General features: G+C 46.8%; 1 protein-coding gene across 10 annotated transcripts in view; it reads left to right on the forward strand.

Annotated features, from left to right (window-relative positions):
• Positions 1–18,228, forward strand: part of KCNT1 (potassium sodium-activated channel subfamily T member 1) — a 2,308,650-nt gene that overhangs the window by 1,513,709 nt on the left and 776,713 nt on the right. The gene's annotated exons all lie outside the window — the stretch shown is intronic.

Raw genomic sequence — 18,228 nt, forward strand, 5'->3', positions numbered from 1 at the left:
CCTGTAAACTTCCAGATAAATAGTAGACAGAAAAATCTACAACTTAGTCATCAGCATACTCTATTTTGTACAGCGAGGACTTGAGTATTTAAACAGGGGGAGAAAGGCATTGAATGCAGCGTTTTGTATTTGTAAGCGTACCAGAGTTAAGCTGAACTTTAGGCATTCTATTTACATTTTCAGAAAGAACACAAAAAAGAAAAGAGAGGTGTAGTTTGTTGGGTCCACAATACTACTTTTTTACTCAATTCTATTACCTATGTGTTGGTTAAACAAAATATTGATTCATATTTGTCATCAGTGTTTTGTACAAAACAAACATTTGCTTGAAAGAACCTGAAAGTAAGGTCTGCTAAGAGGTAACACTTTTGCAGCCAATACTTTGTACAAAACAGTTTTTTGCTTCGCGACACCTAAAAATAGGAACTGCTAGGAGGCGACGTCCACACTAGAGGTGGTAAAGATGATGTCTGTCGTAGGTCTTAGTGTTGTAAATGTAGGACCGTATGACGTTGGACGTAGAGATAGCAGCCTTCTTCTATGGCCCAGAATAGCAGGTGTTCCTATAATTTAAGAAACAATATACGGAATATTGTTGAGTATCCAGAATATGGATTTTGTGTGCAGACAATAAAAAACCCGTGAGGGGTTACACATTGTGGATAGGCCCTCCGGACCCATGTACTGACCTTGCATTGAAGGGGGTGGGGAGCTCTGGATGAATGGGCTCCTGGAGATACAGGGAGAGTGATGTTGGTAATCCGATAGTTTGATGCGATGTTGGGTTGCCTACAAATAAATCAAAATGTGGCAGAAGTTACACACGTGACTTGAACACCGGGTGCTGGAGCAAGGATATAAGTGAAAGTATAGTACCTTGTTTATCATGCACCGGGGATGCAGGGTGCTGGAGGGGTCCCTCGGAGGGGAGCAGTTCGGTAGGACAAAGTATCCTGTCCGGAGGTATGAGGCGTTCAGGCACGCGAATCTGCGTGGAGGGGGTGTGAGGGACAAAAGTGGAAAAAGGGAAACAAAGCCTGGTAAGAAATCGTAGACCCGGCTATGGTTGGAGACAGGAGGGAGGTAGGGGTGGCCCAGTGTGGGCATCAGCTTACCTATACTTCCGTGCGCGAGCACACTAGATGTGCTGTGTCTCGTCTCCGTCTCGTCTCCGGGGACTAGAGCTGTGCGAGTAAGGCATGGAGCGCATGTGCAAAGGCTACGTTTAAGCCTGCTGCGCATGCGCATGCTTCCCGTAGATCCGTAGCTACGGTGACACGGGCGCATGTGTAGAAGCTGAACGGATGTCTATTGCGCATGTGTGTGAGTGCAGTGGTCCGTTGTTATGGAGATACGGGCGCGTGTGAATACATCCTGCGGCCTCGTAATACGCTGGGGCGTGGTGGGTAAGTTTGAGAAGGAGAATATGCACGGGGATGTTAATGCTGTCGTGCAGGCGGCAGTGGGCCCACACAGACCCTGGCTAAGTTACATGCTTTGACTGTGGAGGACCACATCCAGCATGAAGTGCTGATTCGAAACATAGTGCTGGCTAAATCAGTGCATCTAGTGTAAACCAAACAAGCCCAAGTTGGAAGGGGCAAGTATGTGGGACTGATGGTGTATGTTTGGTGTGCAGGGACAGAGAATGCGCTCCTTCCATTTGCGCTACTTTCAGAAATACTCAGGTGATCTTTTTCTCAAAGTTGATCTGAGCATTTGGGGCCAGATTACAGAAGCTTTGCACCGCTGCAAGGGCAAAGTTGCACGGTATTAGCACTAGGGAAAAGTTTGCCCTATTTTTAAAAACACTAGGACATATTAGAAAACTATTGCACCATGACAATTACACCTTGGCATTGTATAAGCACCTGGGAAAGAATTGCCCTAGTGCAAGAAAGATACATTTTGGATGCGTTTTTTCACCAGGGCAAAGTTTGCACTAGTGCTGATACAATTCCGTATTAGCACTAAGGCAAACTTTGCCCTGTTGCAATAATGCCGTGAAAATCTATCTTTTTTGCCCAAGAGCAATTTTTGCCCTGATGCCTACACCATGCCAAATTGCACTTGAAATGGTGCAATTGTATTCTAATATTTCCCAGTGTTTTAAAAAATCGGGCAAACTTTGCCCTAGTGCTAATACCGTGCAACTTTGCACTTGCACCGGTGCAAAGCTTCTGTAATCTGGCCCCTGAGGGATGGAAGTGGTGCAGAAAAGCACTGTCCAGCCCCCTTGCTTACATTAGTGTCGGGAGCGCGCTCATGACACCAATGTCTGACAGGCTACCGGCAACCACCTGGAGGTTGACTGAGAGAGGTCATTCAAATGCTAAAAAAAGAAAGCACTTCCATCCCTGTTTGGGGGATGGAAATGCAAGTGTGACAGCCTCGGTTTAAAACGCGGCTGTCACACTAAAAAACAAAATCATGACAGGGTAAGAAACGACCCTGTCATGATTTGCGCCTCTCATTGGGGGGCGACCCCCCCTTTCTGTTCATTTAGAAGTGCATCCTATTTGTGAATTCGGGATTGCTTTTCAATGCCCCATAACCCCTGCTTATTTGCATAAAGGTCCTCGGAGATGTACTCGTTCAGAGTCCCTCCATGAATTGGGCTGCTCCTTTTTTGGGGGCGCAAGTGAGGAGTTGCGCAAATAAAATGCCCTAGATTGTTTTTCCAAGACAGTGCAATTCAATGGTACACACATTCTGATTCGTGGCACTCCAAGTTATTAAGAGTTGTACGATGAACTACAGGCCGATTCTACTTCTTTGATTTCTAAACTTTAGAGGGCAAGCACAGCAAGAAATGGGACCTTATTAACTTGTCCAGATTTCTATGAATCAAAAAAGAACAAAATGAACTAGAAAAAAGATACAAAACATCCCCTTAAAAGTAGGCAGTACTTAAAGGGTACCTTAGAAAAAGAAATAACAGTGATGAAATGTTGCATTGATGGATGCTAACATCTTCCCTACATGCAAAAATCCTTCAGCAAATAATAAATTGTCGGGGGGAAATTCTCCCGGGGTCGGCTGGGCCGTCCTCGGACCTCCGGGCAGGGAGGCCCCAACCCCTCCCGTATGTATCCCAAAAGTATGAGACACACGCAAGAAGCAAGGTGATTCTGCTGTTTATTAAACAAAACGGCAGGGATGGGTCAAGGATTGTACGCGTCCGTCCTGACACTTTCTCTCTCATTGTGGGGGTCGCAGGCCCTTTTTACCTTAGTATGACGCGCTACTTGCGTCACCTGGGAAAGTTAGCAAAAAACCTATCGCCACTCTGGATTGGTTCCTCGAGTGGTAGGGTTAGTATAGCATACGTATAGAGAGCGATATTAGTGGTTGAGGGTTAGTGAGGTGGTATACTTGGGTTGTCCCTTCAATTCGATACATGAAAATTGTTACATGAAGACCCCTGAGGATTGGCTAATGTTAATGGCGTCAGTGATAAGAGCCCCATGTTCTGATTGGTCCATTCGCGAGCCCCCCAGTCTGGGACCATCGCTGTTCCCAGCTCGCGGTGCACCTGTCATTTGCAACAATGTTTCACTATGGGTATGTGCAGACAATGTGAAGATTTGTTCACATGCTGGAAGGCCGACTACTCCCACCGCCGCAGATGTCCATTGAGTCGCTTAATTGTATCTGCCTGTGTCTTGAAACGGGGGATCCAGGCGCCTCCCTTCTCCTGGGCCTGGCTTAATTTGTAGGTGTGACCTTGGCGCCGGCTTGCGGCATGCGAGTTTGCAACATTGTGCCCTTGACTGTCTGCTCTCGCCGGGCTCATTCTGCAGGGTCAGCAACTGTACTCTTGCTCATTCAATGTTCATGGAAGTTCGTGCTTGCGGCCTACTTGGGCCTGGTGCATGGGTGGAACCATTTGATACACAGCGCTTTAGGTTATGGTATCATATTGCTTTATCCCCAGTATCAGGTCTTCGTTATATTTCTCATTGTAATACATGGGTTTAGGAGAAGCGTGAGCAAGCGTTTTGGATGAGTTCATTGTGCGTCTTGTGTTTCTGCATTTTGAAAAGCCTATGTGAAAAATAATAAAGAGGCGCGTCGGTGGGTGTGTCCGTCACCTACGTCATAGCACTGAATATGTTCTTCGTGTGGATTGGTGTGGGAGTGTCCAGTGTGCATGTTTGCACGGGTGTGCTGACCGTAGGCTAGGTCGTCATGGCATCTCTAACGATGTGTTGATTTAGTGTTGGATGGTTCAGTCGAGTCCATCCATGCCGCAGGTGTCGGCATGGGCAGGGCAGGCGGGTGGGCACATCCGTATGTTCCTGTACCAGGGTATTTGGTCGTGTGGTAGATGGGCAAACTCCTCTCGTGGCGGGTGCCTAGGTCGTGATCCTCTGGGCCAGGGGTGTGAGGGGATTGGTGGGAGCCTTTTGTTCCATTCTCCCACTTCAGTCCCCCCTCTGGTCGACTTGTCGACCACAAACATATCCTTTTCCTTATCTCCTCTCACTCTCCATATTTTAGTTACTCCTCCCAAATGTCCATAGTGGTTGACATGGTCTTCGAATGACCAATACATATATACACAGGTTCCTCCAGGTGTGCAGTATACCCATTTCCCTATGTAGCTCCTTGGGTTTCTTGGGTTTTCGAGCTTCACAGATGGTGGGTCCAGGTGATTGGTGATGATCTGGTTGCGCAATTTCTCTCTTTCTTTTATTATTGCGCCTGTGTGTTGGCCATCATCTGCCGGCATCAAGGGGTGCATACCAACTATTTCGATCATTTCGTCTGTGGTGCGTGCCTTCCGGGCCTTCCAAAATCTTATTATGATCAGTGCAGCTCCAGCCAAAATAATACATCCAACTATAATCTTCAGTCCGTCCGACAGCCAAGATGGCATCCATGACCATAATAGCGAAAACCAGCTGTCATCCTTTTTCACACCTTTACTTTCATCCATCATTTTGGAGTACCTCTGGGCCAATTGTGATACTGCTACTGTCAGAGTACCATTGTCAGCATCGTTAGCAGGAATGAATGTGCAGCATGATTGTCCTATCTTTGCGCAAACTCCTCCTTCCATTGCTGTGAGGAGGTCCAGTACATATCTGTTCTGTAGTGCTACCATCCTCACTGCTCGCAGTTCCTTTTTTATTGCGTTGAATCCATTTACTGTAGAATTAATTGTCATCATTAGTTCCCATCGAGTTATATGGAGCCATTTTGCGTTTGCGTAAGCCTGCAGTCCCGGATGTATTATTGAGGAGAAGAACATTGCTGCTCTGCTGAATAGTCTGTGTTCTGGCGGGATTGAAGTGAGTGCTGTTTCCGACCTTCCCCATAGGTAATTTCCTGTCAGAGGTTCTCCTTGTCTTTTCTTTCTATTCAGGACAGTGTTGTTGCCGTTGTTTTGGTTCTCTGGCCCCATCTGAGGTTCTACAGATCTCTTCTTCCTCTTGTTTCCTTCATCCATTTTAGGGAAGTTTGCCACATTCACATGTTTCTGGGGCACCACTAGTGATGGTACATTAACGTGTACCATTGTGCATATACCATTCCACAGAGGGGGCAGTGTGTGGTATGCCTTGTCTCCGCAGGCCCAGTAATGGTCCATTAATACTGCTGTTCCTGCTCCCCCCTCAGGTAACTCCGTCACGCTCGCACAGTTGGTGTTGTATCCCACGTCCACTTCTCCTCTATGTTGGTAGCATACCTTAGGTGCAGACAGCGGCAGTATGGTTATTGGGTCTTCATCCTTCTCTATCCACATTAGCATGGGTACATACTTGACCCAAATCGTCCAACATCTGTCATTGTGTTCATTAATAGTTGTAATATTTTCTCTTGTTACCATGTTGCTGCCAATCACTCCTATGTCCCATTTGTTGTCCATGTACACCTTCCCTGTTATTGTTACCAGTGGTCTTTCCCAACATCCTTGTTTACCAGGAACTTCAGTGGCGTACCAGTCACATGGTAGGTATTGTAGTGTTACTTCCTTTGTTTCTCCCTTTTCAGGACCACTTGTCATGTATCTGAAGGCCTCAGCATGCAAACTGCTCTTGTGGTAACTCAAATAAGTCTTGAGGAAGTTGTTTTCGTATGGATATGTGTCTCGTTTTTTTTCCACACCAGTTTCACCACCGTCCCTTGAAATCTCCCTTTCGTTTGGAACAGTGCCAGGTATATTATATATCGTGCTGTCTTCTCATCTATTTCCGTGGCAACGAATGTTCGAGAAGCGCTCATGGCGTATGGGATCAATGAGCAGACGTAGCAGCTGTCTTCTGTTGTCTGCTTACCTATTTGAGTCATGTGTTGGTACCACATGTTGTTCGAGACGTGTGCTGAATGTTGTATGTAGTTGTCAATGCCTTTATTATCTGAGTATGTGCTGCGTTTAACTCTATTTCCCTTGTGTGGAATTTTGCTAGTACCACCTGACGTAGCACCTGTTGCAGCCGTGGGTGGGGGTATATTAGGTTTGGGTACAGCCAAAATACTGATAGCATAACTGTTCTGCCATACAGAGGCAGCCAAGAACCCGGTGATCATCAAAATCCCTATCATCTTTATTACAGAGGCTAGTCTCACCGGCATTTTGCTCTTACCTTGCTGCAGTCCGGCAGCTAATTCTTGCGACGTTAAAGTTGCCTGCCTGAAAATTCTCAATATGCTTGTTATTAGTGTTAGTTGTTGTTTTCAAGCTCTCCCTATCAAGTAGTCGTTCAGTGCCCAGGCGAAGAGCTGTTCCCACGCCAATCTAAGCGATCTATCTCTTAGGACAGGCAAGTATTGGTGAAGATGGGGCATTGATTGTTCTATGGCCAAGAGAAATGCTGTGTAGTAGACACGTACCCTCCTTCTTTTCAGGTACTTTGGCCTTTTTATGTGATAGACAAATTGGTGTGATAGCTCTTCAGGGTAGTTATCGTCTGAGGGTAGCATCTACTCCTGGGCAGTGAACCTTGTTAGTTATCTGTTTTCTTAGCAGTACAATAATACACGGTACCTGCATGTGCGAGAGAGAAAAAAGAGAACATTCAAGTGTTTACATGTGTATATGTGCAAGATAATGTCGTTCAGTCGGGTTATTACTGCAGTGGGTAGGACGTCGATAGGCAGAGGGTTTAGAGCTCAACTGGCGGAAGTCTCTTTACTCTTTGATCGTGTGACCATGGGATGGGCGGTATGGGAATTACCCTTCTCTATTTCAGTAGTTGTCTCTGGGGAATCCGGGGGGTGGTAGGGTAGGGAGACACTTAGGTCGTTGGCTGTGGTAGAAGTCTCTTCCTCTGTGGGTGACGCTGTTGCTGTTCTTCCAATGGCCCTGTCGGTGACGCTAGGGCGGGTCTGGAGTTTGCAGATCTTTACGTCGTGTAGGTGATTATAGGCACGTTTGTCCTGTAACTTTACGGCTCTCGTGGATACTTCCTCTACCAGGTGGGGGCCAGTGAAGCGTGGGCTGTTCCACTTTCTGTTGAAATTGCGGAGTAGTATGTCGTCACCTTTAGCAATTTTGCACAGTTTTCCCTTTTCCAATTCTTTATCCGCGTCTTCTTGTTGATCAATCTTAAACCCGCCCCGCGTGCGCTCGAGCTGTTGAGACACAAACACCACACTAGTAATCAAGGAAGACACATATTGGTACATTTCATCACCAAGAACAATTGCTGTATTTTCATAATCTGTGAATGCTCTTGATGTAGGCGTTAGAGGAAGGCACATTTGACGTCCGGTCACCACCTCGTGAGGGGTGAGGTGGTGATCGGAGCCTGATCTATTCCTTAGCTCAAATAGGGCTAGCGGAAGGCAATACAGCCAACTCTTTTTTGTTGTCTGCTGTATCTTTGCAATTGCCTCCTTCAGTAGGCCATTCAGGCGTTCGCATATACCGTTGGCCTGCGGGTGATATGCACATGCAAATTTATGCTTGATGTTCAGTAAGGATGTGATGTGCTGGAACATTTCATTAGCGAAATGCGGACCATTATCTGACCGCAGTACCTCGCACACTCCCCACCTGGGGAAAACCTCCCTCACTAGAAATTTAGCTGCTCTGAATGCATCTGGGTGTGAGCAGGGTCCTGCCTCAATCCACCTGGAGAATGGGCATACTACTACAATCATATACCTATTTCCTTGACATACGTTGATCATATCAACATAGTCAATATGGATGTGCAGGAAGGGTCCCTCAGGCCGGGGTATAGTACCTTTTATCACCTTCAGCGTGTGACCGTCCATGAACTGTTGACATGTGAGACAATTGCTGATAAAATTCGTCACATGGGAATCTAACTCGGGACAGAACCAATCTTCCCTAATTCGTGCTGCAATAACTTCCTTGCCTGTGTGGGCTGGGTGGTGGAGTTGGCTCAGGGCGGTGTTCAATAGTGCCAATGGCATTACCATCTTTCCAGTGTTACCCTGGCGCCATAGTGCGTCCGTTGGTGACATTGTACATCCTCTTTTTACTCATATTTCTTTTTCTGCCATTGGTGCAGCCACTTGTAGCTCCATTATCTGTGTGGCTGGGAGATGGGTGTACCCTTCTCTTATCAACATCTCCTTAGCTATTCCCCTCCCTCTCCCTCTCTCTGACTCTGGGGGGTTCCATATCTCACCAAAATATGCAGCATACTTTGCATGTGCATCTGCTGCTGCATTCCCTTTTGAGATATGATCTTCTCCATTAGTGTGTGCGGTACATTTGACCAAAGCTAATTCTTGGGGGTCATTTATTACTTCAATTAGTTCAGCCAACAAGAGAGCATGTTGCACTGGGGTGCCGTCAGCTCTCCTAAACCCTCTTCTCCTCCATTTGGACAACCCTGAGTGGACAGTAGACGTGACATATGCGCTGTCACAATATATAGTCACTCGTTTGTCAAAACTTTCCTTCAACGCCAAGATCAGTGCAACCAATTCAGCTGCTTGAGCAGAGTAATGCTGTGGTAATTGTACGCATTTCATCGCCACACACACCGGTTCCTCTGTCATTTTTACCACTGCTGCCCCAGTTTCCTTATCCCATCACTTTGGTCTATTGTTGAGGACCCATCAATGAACAAGAGCTCACCTCCATCTAGTGCGTTCTCTTCAACCTTTCTAGTACATGAGTACATTTCGGTAGTCTGCGTAAATCGTGTGCATAATCGCCTTCCTCAATTACTTCTGCTATAAACCTTGCAGGGTTAACCGTGCTGCATCTAACAATTGATAGTTCTGGTCTAGATAAGATGATCTCATAACCTGACGCCCTCTGCGTGGTTAGTGTGGACTTAGGCTTGTTCAATATTGCAAATAGTGCATGTTCCACAAATAGTGTGGTTGGGCACCCCATTGTGATTGCTGATGCTTTCTCTACCGCAAAGGCAGCTGTGGCGAGACCTTGTTCGCAAGGGAAATGTCCTAACATCACAGGATCCAAGTGACCACTGTAAAACGCTACTGGTTTGTAGCCCATGCTTGTTTTTTGAGCCAACACTGCTTTCATTACTGCTGAGTCCCAATGTGAAAATATAAAGAATTGTCGTTCATAATCTGGGGTGGCCAGCACCGGAGCAGTTGATATTGCATCTTTCAGTTCATCAAAAGCCTCTTTCATTTCCATTGTCCACCCCAACTTTTTCTCCCCTTTGTTAGCTTCTTTTAACGCCTCAAGTAGGGGTCTTATGTATGAGCTGTAATCAAATACCCAGGCTCTACAGTAGTTGCACAATCCCAGGAGCTGCTGCAGTTCCCTCACTGTGTGGGGCGGCAGCGTTTTTGAAATGGCCTGTGCTCTTTGTGGTGCAATCTTTCTTCCGTATTGAGATATGAGCTGACCAATGTAAAGTACCTGTTCCTGACAGTACTGTAACTTTTCCTTGTCTACCTTGTAACTCTTTTCAGCCAATACCGTCAGCATCTTCAATGAGTCCTCTCTACATCTTCTTTCGTTTGTGCTGCAAATTATTATGTCATCAACATACTGCAACACTGTGCTTTCCACTTCAATGTTACCCAAGTCCATCTGTATTACTCTGTTGAAGATTGAGGGTGACTCGCAGTACCCTTGTGGCAATCTGGTGTGTTTCCACTTTGTGTTCCTGTACGTGAAGCTTGTCAGATCTTGTGAGTCTGGGTGCAGGGGTATTGAGAAAAAGGCATTTTTGAGGTCTATCACTCTAAATTGTGATGCCTCTGCTGGAATGCCGCACAATATTGTGGCCGGGTTTGCTGCTATGGGGTATTCTGCTTCCACTATGTTGTTCAAGGGCCTGAGGTCCTGTATGAAGCGCCAAGAACCCCCTTTAGCTTTGCGCACTGGGTATACAGCTGTGTTACATGGTGATTCTGATGGTACCAATATGCCATTATTTATAAGGGCCGTTATTGTTTCATATATGCCCTCATCTGCCTCTTTTGATAGTGGGTACTGTTTCACTCTGGGGAGTATTGCACCTTTTTTCAATTTTATTCTTACTCCCCCTATACTTTTTATACACCCCACGTCATAGGGACTAGTAGTCCATAATGATGTCGGTACCTTTGCCATATCCTCCTTAAAGAAGGGAGCTGGGGTGGATGTGGGTGCTTCAAGTGCCATTGCAATTTTCTGTGCCACTTGTTTGTACGTCACTCTAAGCCATATTTCTACACTCATCATAAACACCATTTCACCTTCTTCCTTTTCTTCTGAGAAGAGCTCCTCATCTGACTCCTGGGTGAGTCTACATCCCTCTGCTAGTGCTATCACTGTCCTCCATGCTCTTCCTTCTCTGTCTTGGGCATGTACTGCAATGTAATCAGCAGTTGCTATAATGCTCTCTATGTTCACTGAAATCACCTTTCCTTCTGGTTCATTGGCTGGTGTTTCTGGTCTAAACAAATAGGCTGTTGGCCTCCTCCAGTTCTTTCCTTCTATTCCTGGCATCCATGCAAATGCCATGTCTGTCCCGTACTGGAACAGTTCACCATCTACTGGCTCAGCCCTAATCACTGTCTGTCCACAGTATGCTTGCATAATTTGTCGTGCAGTGAGCATGTTAATTCCTGGAGTGGAGCAAATTATGCCGTCCTCCGTAAAGGAGATCGTCATATTCAACCTGCTCATTATGTCTCTCCCCAGTATATTTACTGGTGAGGCCCTAGAATATAAAAGCGGGACTGACATGTCATAATTCCCAATTGATAAGGGAATGTTATCAGTAAAGGGAACCAATCCCCTAGCCCCAGAAAATCCTTGGGTGTTCATGGCTTCACCTGACATCTTAAATTTACCTTCCCTTATGCAAGACCGGGTCGCCCCGGTGTCAACAAGGAATGATAATCTTTTGTCACCTATCGTTACCTCTATGTGTGGTTCCTCCGCACTATTAGGTGTTACCGACAGGTTGGGACACACCAAGGCCGTCTGTGGGCTGTCCTATTGAGGGTATAATGATTGACCACTTCCTGTGTAAGGGTTGTGTCCCAGGACCGTCACCCTTCCCAGTTGTGTTTGCTGTAGTTGTGTATTGGTAGAGGTTATGTTATGGTCTTGGATTTGGGCAGGTTGCTGTGCTTGCTGTACTTCGGGTTGTTGTGTTATCGCTACCCGTTGTTGTGGCAGTGAATATGTCTGTGGCTGTTGTTGTGTTACTGGTTGTTGCTGCCCATTTCCCTGTTGCAATGTCTGCTGTTGCTGGATGCCCTGCTGTTCCTGTGTGGGCCCTTGTTGTCCCTGTTCACTCCATGATGGTGTGCCTGGTCTCACTCTACACGTGCGTGACATGTGCCCTACTAATCCACAAATCCAACACACCGGTGGTTCCCTGTTCTGCCATGGAAAGCTTCCTGGGTTGTCCTGGTATACTGGTTGCCCGGCGGGGTAGAAATTTCGAAGTCCTCCCCCTGCTGTTGTGTGCTATATCCGTATCCTCTCCCCCTCATTATTCCTCCCCTTCCCCTGTTGTAATTATAATACCCAGCTCCTGGCGTTGAGTATCCTCCTCCCATGTTAGTCGTGTATGGTTGGAGTGGCGGCAGCTGTTGTGTTACAGTCTGTGATGATTGTATTTGGGAGGGATCTTGTGCAGCTACTACTTGTGTGGGGTTTTGAGTCATTGTTGCAGGTGTAGTTATTAGTGCACCTTCCATTGTGTATTTAGTAAGTTTTTTCTGTACTAATTTAGCCTCTTCCGTTTTCCTATCGTCTTCTTTTTGTTTCATTTTTTCTTGCCATGTCCTACAATGATGCACTATTGTCAGTTGTATTTCTGGCCATGCTTTTGCTTCCATCCCCACTACTTTCTTCAGTTGTTTCTGGACTGCTTCTGGGAGCCCTTGTACTAGTATATGATAGAATATTGCTGGTGTCTTGTCCCATTGTTCTCTAGGTTCCATGCGCCACTTCTCTTGAATTTCCTGGATATAATCAACAGGATCTTCGTTCTCACACATCTTGCGTGAGGTAATTGCTCCTATGTCTGATGTGTCTGGGTACTGTACTCTCAGTGCCTGCCATAATGCATGTCTGCAGTTTGCGCATGGTGCCCCATCGTGTGATGTGTTTGTTATTGTGACCCCGGGGAATCCTGCTCTCTTCCAGATGTCATCTGCTGCATCCCCTAATATTGATATTAGAAGGCCCTTTACATCCCCCACTGCCAATTTCTGTCCTGCAGTGTGTTTTTCCATTTCATATATCCATTTTCCCGCACCTCCACTTAATGATGGGAGCCTGCACTTCATAGTTTCCTTGTCTGCATGCTTCCAGGGGACGTATTGTGGTCTAACCCCTCCCTTCTCCAGAAGTGGCATTAGGTTGTGTCCTGGTTGGCCCTTTGGGTCCCACACAATCGAATCCGTACACCCCTCCTCTTCTTCCCTGTCTTCTACATCGTCAATGGGGCCCATATTTCCCCTGCTCGTAACTGTTTCTCCTCCATCTCTTCCCTTTCTTTTATCATTTCCTTTATTTAATGTGGGCGTGTGTATTCGTTCTCCCTGCCTGCATCCAGGGAGGTCTCTAAGCCTGCCTCCATAGGGTGTCAGTTCGTGTGGGAAGGGCGCGAGTTTAGATGGGCATGTTGCACGTAATGAACGTGAGGTAGTGGAGCATGTGGGACGGGATGGTGACGGTGTGGCTGCACGTGTCTGCCTTTCCGCTATTCCTTGCTCTTCCTCCTCAGTTCCCTCCAGTTCTTCCTTTCTCCTGCAAATCCATGGTGATTCTCTGTTTGTCCGGGTGATGTATAATTTATATAAGCTTTCCCTTTCACTGTCTCTCCCTTCCTTCTCTATCCCTTCTCCTTCCTCACTGCAAAAGTCCTCCATTAATCGCAACCCCAAATCTGTCTTTTTCCCCTTAATCGTTACTGTTTTTAAGTCTATTAGATCCGTTCCTCCCTTGTCTTCATTGCCAATTGCTCCCCTTTGTGCTGAGGTTGTTGCTACTTCTGTGTCTCTGTATACATACCTCCTTACTTCACTCCCCCCTCTCCTTTCTTCTCTTTCCCCTTCATTTTTCTCTGCTATTTCTCTACCAATTTCCTCTCTTTTCCTTTTTAATTCTTCCATTACTTCAATACTCATCTTTTCCATTATCCTTTCTTCTTCTTTCTTCTTTTCCCATTTCGCTCTTTCCTGCTCTAATATACCCTCTATCATCCTTCCTTCTTCGTATTTCCTTGTCGTTTCTGATAGTAGTCTCCTTCTCCATATTTCCATTTCCTTTTCTTTCTCTTCTTCTTCCCTTTTCTTGTCACGCAGTGCTGCTCTCGATACCCTTTCTGCTACTGCCTTCACCCTTTCTGCTTCTCTCTTTTTCTCCTCAGTTTGTTCCCTCATTCTGTCCAACTCATCCTTGCTTTCTTTCCTTTCCCATGCTCTCTCTCTTTCCTCTCTCTCTCGAGCTGCATGATCAGTGTATTCTGCTCATCCCTTAATTCTGCTAATCGTTCTTCCAAAATCTCTTCCTTTTGTCGTAACAGCTCCTCCCCCTTTCTTTTCCCCTCTTCCCTTTTCCTTTCGCTCTTCCTGGTGTTGTCCTCGTCCATTTTCCTTACTACCTCCTCCTCTTCTTCTGTTAATGAACCTCGTAATTTTAATAATACCTGCGCAGCTACCCAGTCATCCTGTCCTATTCCTGCGATTTGCTCTTTGCCAATCCCCCCTTCCCCTGCGGGTATTTTCGTGTGAGCTGATCCCATCGTGCTACTCTGCTCCCTTTCTGTGTGGCTACCTGTGGCTGTATATGGTGGCGGGCTGTATGCCGGGTTCGAGTACCCCTCAGCCGCCCTTAATTGAACCATGTCTCGTAGTTCTGTTAAAGGATATAACCCCCCTTCCTCCTTTTTCACTACCTTCGCTAGGGGTATATCGTCGCTCTGTTCCTTTTTTATTTCCTTTTCTTTTATGTTGTTACTCTTTTCTCCTCCCTCTTCTCCGTTCCCCGTGTTCTGTGTGCCTTCACTCTCTTTGTCCCCGTTCTCTCCTTCCTTCTTAATCTTCTCTTCCGTTGGTTCCCCCATAATAAACATTCCGTTTGGTCCTGGTCGGGACCCTTGGAACATCCTCCATAAGTTAAACACCTCTACATGGTGCATCAACTTCTTCCCCTTGTATGTGTTATGCAGATGGTTTAATAGTGAATGTTGGGTATATGGATCGAAACTGCCATTAGGCGGCCATGGTGTCGTCATTTTGTTGTCCGTCCCCTGTGTCCATTCTATGCTATACTTGATCAGTTTCTCCCTATGGGGTGACAGTGTTTTACATATGTGCTGTAGTGGGGTAGTGAGGGTGTTCCCCCACCCTCCCGATCCTGCCCCGTATGACATAGTAGCGCTTCACTTGTTATCCTTCCCCTATTTGGTAGCGGTTATCTTACTAACAGTTTACACTATACAGCCTTAGATCTTTACCTGGCCCCGTAAGTTTGGGGACTTGCGATAGTCCGCTAAGGAAAATTAGTAAAATATAGCATTTACATTTGTATATTCTTTTCTTTCTTTTCTTCCTTTACCGAACACCTTTACGGCCCCCTGCGGCCGCGGCGCACGTAGCCCCCTGCGGCTGCGTGTCCCTTGTGATGTTCTTATACAGCCGTCCCACTTCCTTATACCCCTCCTCCTCTTTCCTCACTTGCTGTGGTCGGCGTTCTCCGTGCGCATCCACGTCCCCCTTTTCACCTTCCCCCAATCTACTCTTTACCCTTTATCTCCGTCTCCACTCCCTTACCATAATTCTCTTCCCCACCATTCTCCAAAAGAAAAAAAAATGCCTCGTATTCGAGATGTCCTATGAAAGCCCTACTGGTGACGTCACCGATCTCTTCAAACTACTGGTAAGTTCTTCATATGTTTTTTAAATTTCAAAATACGCTTGCAATCTACCCCCGTTAGCCCCACAGCTGTCTTCCTGTCACACCTGGAACAAGGTAATCAACAATATAATCGGACTGCGCACGCTGCGTCGCCTCGCGTGTGATACGCTCCTCGACAGGAGGGCTTTACCAGTCAATTATCTTCCGTATTGGGCAACCAGCTAGCTACCGCCTACAGGGAAACGTCATCTATCTATCGAGTTTCCTGCTCGATCAATAGGGATCCTCATCTACTCATTGATCAATAATTACCAAATCGTAGGAAACCGTACACACACACACACCCTTACACGTGGTCGCAATCTAGGCCAATCAGTGTCTACGAGCGGTCGCACGTGATGTTTTCGTGCTCCGCCCCCTTTTCTCCCGTAACATAGCGGACTGCTCTCGCACTTGTCCAGCTACCATTCATTGCACCGTCAACACTAATTTATCAAACCTTCACCGCGCGCCTGTGCAACACCTCCCGCCTCCCGTATTCAGTTCCCCCCCCTCCCTCACAATTTCACATTGCTTGTTGGGCGTGGCATACTCACCAAGTTCTCTTGATGCGGGGCCGCTCGACTGCGTGCACCCCTCCAAGCGGCTCGCCACCTCCCCTCGTCTGGACCACGTCTGGACACTCGCCAACCGCGGGCGGGATACTTCTCAACCGGCTCCCGAAGGCCAATATCTGGATTGCGCTGTCCGGTCTTCTCGCAGTTCCGCGATGGTCCTGTAGTCCTCAAAAGGGGGCAGCGGCAGAGGGGGCCGCGCCGCCGGGCCTCCTCGCAACGGGAGCACTCGGAAAAATAAAAATAAAATGAGATCTTAAACAGATCTCAGCAGTGCCTCCAACTTGTCGGGGGGAAATTCTCCCGGGGTCGGCTGGGCCGTCCGCGGACCTCCGGGCAGGGAGGCCCCAACCCCTCCCGTATATCCCGAAAAATGAGTATGAGACACACGCAAGAAGCAAGGTGATTCTGCTGTTTATTAAACAAAACGGCAGGGATGGGTCAAGGATCGTACGCGTCCGTCCTGACACTCTCTCTCTCATTGTGGGGCTCGCAGGCCCTTTTTACCTTAGTATGACGCGCTACTTGCGTCACCTGGGAAAGTTAGCAAAAAACCTATCGCCACTCTGGATTGGTTCCTCCAGTGGTAGGGTTAGTATAGCATACGTATAGAGAGCGATATTAGTGGTTGAGGGTTAGTCAGGTGGTATACTTGGGTTGTCCCTTCAATTCGATACATGAAAATTGTTACATGAAGACCCCTGAGGATTGGCTAATGTTAATGGCGTCAGTGATAAGAGCCCCATGTTCTGATTGGTCCATTCGCGAGCCCCCCAGTCTGGGACCATCGCTGTTCCCAGCTCGCGGTGCACCTGTCATTTGCAACAATGTTTCACTATGGGTATGTGCAGACAATGTGAAGATTTATTCATATGCTGGAAGGCCGACTACTCCCACCGCCGCAGATGTCCATTGAGTCGCTTAATTGTATCTGCCTGTGTCTTGAAACGGGGGATCCAGGCGCCTCCCTTCTCCTGGGCCTGGCTTAATTTGTAGGTGTGACCTTGGCGTCGGCTTGCGGCATGCGAGTTTGCAACATTGTGCCCTTGACTGTCTGCTCTCGCCGGGCTCATTCTGCAGGGTCAGCAACTGTACTCTTGCACTCATTGTACTCATTCAATGTTCATGGAAGTTCTTGCTTGCGGCCTACTTGGGCCTGGTGCATGGGTGGAACCATTTGATACACAGCGCTTTAGGTTATGGTATCATATTGCTTTATCCCCAGTATCAGGTCTTCGTTATATTTCTCATTGTAATACATGGGTTTAGGAGAAGCGTGAGCAAGCGTTTTGGATGAGTTCATTGTGCATCTTGCGTTTCTGCATTTTGAAAAGCCTATGTGAAAAATAATAAAGATGCGCGTCGGTGGGTGTGTCCGTCACCTACGTCATAGCACTGAATATGTTCTTCGTGTGGATTGGTGTGGGAGTGTCCAGTGTGTATGTTTGCACGGGTGTGCTGACCGTAGGCTAGGTCGTCATGGCATCTCTAACAATGTGTTGATTTAGTGTTGGATGGTTCAGTCGAGTCCATCCATGCCGCAGGTGTCGGCATGGGCAGGGCAGGCGGGTGGGCACATCCGTATGTTCCTGTACCAGGGTATTTGGTCGTCTGGTAGATGGGCAAACTCCTCTCGTGGCGGGTGCCTAGGCCGTGATCCTCTGGGACAGGGGTGTGAGGGGATTGGTGGGAGCTTTTTGTTCCATTCTCCCACTTCAAAATTACTTCTCATGTTACAATTATGACATTGAATACCACAAGAGTGATATGGAAAATGCTATTGGACAGTTAAACAGCAATGCAATGCAGTCCTGATTCATGAAACCTACCTCCTAAAATATAAATACTCAATTACATGAATAGTTCATTAGACAGAAGAACAGGCCTCAGAATTCCCAACTGCTATTTGCAACAAATAAGGCTATTTGGAATTGTATTAAAATTATTGTATGACAATACGATGGTGTCAGGTGGCTTTGTGAACTGCAGCAAAGTAGGAACTTGTGATCTTGGGCAAATCGTAAATTCAGAGCTCTTGTATAATGGAGAGGGGAAGAGAGGTAATCATCACTTCAGAGTTAGAGAGATTTTTAGCAGTGCAGCCTTGTAATCCTGGGCAAATGCCACAGACATTTAGTGTTTGGATGCTACAAGTGGCGAAATAAATTAAAGGTAGCATTATGAGATAGAGTCAATCATTACAGTATATCCTTGTAATCTTTGACGAAGAGTATTTTCTGAGCTCTTGTGCTCCACAAGGAGGGATGTCAAGCGATAAGTAATGTCTGCATGATTAGGAGTTTGAAATACGCACAGGATAACTGCACGTGTACGTCC

This window comes from Ambystoma mexicanum, chromosome 8 (assembly GCF_040938575.1).
Source record: "Ambystoma mexicanum isolate Mex_15411 chromosome 8, UKY_AmexF1_1, whole genome shotgun sequence".
Taxonomy (NCBI): Eukaryota; Metazoa; Chordata; class Amphibia; order Caudata; family Ambystomatidae; genus Ambystoma; species Ambystoma mexicanum.